Source organism: Agelaius tricolor, unplaced genomic scaffold (assembly GCF_023055355.1).
Source record: "Agelaius tricolor isolate 1412-34295 unplaced genomic scaffold, bAgeTri1.0.p SCAF_11, whole genome shotgun sequence".
Classification (NCBI taxonomy): Eukaryota; Metazoa; Chordata; class Aves; order Passeriformes; family Icteridae; genus Agelaius; species Agelaius tricolor.
Window position 1 is genome coordinate 15,087,501 of NW_027269271.1, and position 3,543 is coordinate 15,091,043.

The 3,543-nt window shown below is 47.5% G+C and overlaps 1 protein-coding gene across 10 annotated transcripts in view; it reads left to right on the forward strand.

Moving 5' to 3' along the window:
• LOC139594345 (uncharacterized) overlaps positions 1–1,407 on the forward strand; it is a 13,906-nt gene extending 12,499 nt beyond the window's left edge. For all 10 annotated transcript variants that reach the window (XR_011680599.1, XR_011680600.1, XR_011680602.1 and 7 more), the window contains one exon: positions 1–1,407. This exon is cut by the window's left edge. The gene's annotated coding sequence lies outside the window, so the exon portion shown is untranslated.
• Positions 1,408–3,543: the final 2,136 nt, after the last annotated feature.

A 3,543-nucleotide genomic window follows, 5' to 3' on the forward strand; every position in this document is an offset into this window, starting at 1 on the left:
ATTTACGGGGGCAATTAGTCACCGCCCCGCGGAGCCGCCGCAGCATCCCCCGGGGCTGGCCCGGCTCCGGGGCTAGCCCGGCACCCAGCGCGGCCATCCAGGGGTCGGACCGCTCCTGTGGCTCATATTTTGCCTACTCCAAAAACAGGGGTGTGGGAGGAGAGAGGAGCCCCCCCGAAAGCCACAGTCTGTGTTTGCAGAGAAGGTGGGTGTGCCGTGGGTCGTCTTACTTGTGGTGAGTGCCCAGTTGTGGGGTGATTAAAGAAGTGATAAGGTACTGTTATATGAAAAATACTCGTGGAGAACGAAGGCTGGAAAGCTGCTGGACTGGGTGAGAGGGTGGAGGTGGCTCCACAGCTGCTGCACATCTTCTGGAGGTGCTGTGGGCCATTAAGCCTCCCAGTCTTGGAGGAGGGCCAGCTTTACTGCTAGCTGGGAGTGGACATTATAAACCTACTTTTATGCTGCTGTTTCACCAGGGTGGAGTCCAGGAGACATGTTTTAATTTGAAGCTAGCAGCAAAGAAATGAGGGGCAATTCAAGCCTAGTCCCAGCCCAGGACCATGACAGTGAGCCCCCAGCCAGCATGTTGTGGTGTTTTGTAACTTTCTGCCCCATCTGTTCTTGTTGACCCAGCAATCCTTACTTAGTTGGTGCCTGTATGACAATTCTCATTTTATAAGGCCTTATTGGCCACCTAGGCCTTGTGTCCATCCCCTGAGCAGGGGCAGTGTTATCTACAGTCAGATAACGCTGCCATTAGACCTGCCAGCCTGGTGTCTGGCTCCTGCCAATAGCTGGCACTGGGATAATGGGACACAGCCTGTCCCAGCTCCCTCAACAGCTGGTGCCAGCCAGCCCTGCCAGGACTGCTGCCCAGCAGCAGGAGGAGCGTGCCCATCAAAGAGCTGACCCATGGGACAAAGGGAACTCAGCAAAGCAGGTCCCTCTTGACAGGGCACCTCTTGGGAAAGACAGGCGTGTGTCATTTGGAAGACGTGCAGAGCTGGCTCTTACAAGTCCTGGTGGTTTCAGTAAGTGGCTCTCCCTCCCTGCTCCACTGTCCCAGCTGGTGGGTGGGATGTGATACCTGCTTTTGGGAAGCACTCAAGACTTATGAATGATCACAGAGGCAAAGCATCAGTGGTTGTTTTGGGGTCTTCCCTAAGCTGCTGCTTTGCCTTCTAGAAGTGATTTTTGCAGGGACACATTTTGGGTGTGTGTGTGCTCATGAGGTGCTTCTGGTGCTCCCTTTCCTTGCAAGGTGCAGTCCCACTCCTCCCACAAGTTGTGAGGCAGCCTCCTAGTACGTGATGTGACCAGCACATCTCTCATGTAATTTTCTTCCTCCCCTGGAAAAACTGTTTATGTTCTTCAAATAAATAATAAATATCTTTAATTCTTGTCTACAGTGTGCTTGTTTTCATTACTGACAGGGAGGTCAGAATTCTTTGAGTAGGAATTGGAGAGAGAGACCATGAACCATCAATCCCATGGGAATTTCTTCCATGTATTTCAGACTAGGTCCTAAGAAAGTGCTTAGCACGGTCTTCTGCACAGACGTGCTTGAAACTGGTGAGAGATATTTCTGAAGTTCTGAATGAAAATGTTTTCCCAGCATCACTGGTACGCCCTGGGCATGGCTCTGCAGCTGCTCTGCAGGCACAGACAGCATTCATGAATCTGACTGCATTTGATGGGCACTCAGCAGAGAGTGTGGAGGAAAGGTTTGGAATGAACACAAATCAAAACAAAAATGCAAGTGGGGATCCCACTTGAAAGTCCATACAAACACCTCAAAAGTATTTTTTTTTTTCCACAACCAGTGAATATTTCTGGGGTACACATACACAGCAGGGGCTGGGCTTTAGCCCCATGCCTTATCCAAGCAGTGAGCATCTATGAGTCTGAGGGGATGTGCAGAGATCTGGGGCTCCCAGCATTCCTCCAGGGCTGGCTCTGGCACTGTCTAATGTACCTTACCTGAGCTTCTCAGTGATAGGAGTCTCCTGTTCTCTCCTCCTGGTGCTTTCCTACCTGCCAGCTCTTGGATAACTTGCTGCCCCCCCCTTGCCACCCTCATTATCCATGCTGCTGGAATTTTAAAGAAAGGGGTCAACCCTGGACCTCCTGCTCTCCAGGTGAGTGCTGATCCATGGGATTTCACAGTGGGTGAGGAAGTGGATGCATGCCTGTTTTAAAGCCCACTGCTGCCTGCTCAGAGGATGGCAGCTGGATCCATGTCCCCAGGGATCAAGGGTGAGAGATCATTTATGTCCTTTGGGGGCACCAAGGATGCAGCAGAGAATGGAATCCCTTCAAGGCCATCGAGGGGTGGGCTCTGTTGGGACATAACACTGAAGAAGAGTTCTAGATTGATAAAGTGAACTCATGTGTTGTGTTGGGCCTGGGTTTGGAGGGTGTGGCTGACACCATGCCACTGTCCCACCTTTGGTGGCTCAGAGCCCCATAGCTGCTTTGCTCCTGTGGAATGTGGTGTGCTTGGAGGCCCCATATGAGGATCTCATGGCAAGGGGGGTGGCTTTGGCCCTTAGAAACCACAGTGACTATTTTTTTATATATATTCCAAGACCTTCAAGAGCAGCGATCCTAAAGTGACATGAAGCAGATGAGTATCACATTTGTTTTATGCAGTTTGTGTCCATACAAATAATCCCTATTTGGCAGAGCAGCCACAAGCTAGCACAAGTGCCTTTATTGCAGGATGGCATGGTTTGCAGGTGTGCCATGTGAACACACTACAAAATTGCTGTCTGTTAGAGCCATGGTTTTGAGATTAAAATTAATTTTTTTTTTTTTTTGTAATGCAGACATAAGAAGTTGTATAGCCACGTTTGTAATTAAATAGCCATTATTGCTGCTCAAATTAGTTGTCATACTGTACATAATAATTGTTGCCAATTTCCCCTCATTTTTATTTTATATTGGGTAATAAGTGAACAGTAAGGTTTTACATAGTATTCAATGAATCTGGTATTCTGGATGATTTTGGAAAATAATTCCTCATAATTTTGTTTACTGGCTGCTTTTGTGTACTGGGTTGCTGGTTGGTCAGTTAAGCCTCCTCTCCTTGGGGCAGTGCCAGGGCTGTGGTACTGGTGATATTTAGCAAGTCCAGTGGGATGTTGCTGGGGAAGACACAGAAAGGTAAGGTCAAGCCTCCTCAACCTTGACAGCAAGTAGCTTCTCTTTGGGGAAAGTGGTTCTTAATGCAGAGGCCGCAGCTTTGCTTTATTTATTCAGACAGTTTTTCTACCTTGCAAACTTCTCCAAACCTGAAGAAGTAACCAACAACCAAACAGTTAAGAGAAATATCAAAATAAAATATTTCTGATAGATTTCATAAAGTATGAATTATAGCAGAAAAAAATATTTTGGATTAAATATATTGTACTCAATTTTTCTATCCAGTAATGTATTTTTATTTATCTGAAAAGATTTAAGGTGGCCCAAACTGCTTAGATGGCATGTAGGAAGCATTCCAGTTTGACAGAAGCTTGAATTGATTACTTTTCTGAGGGA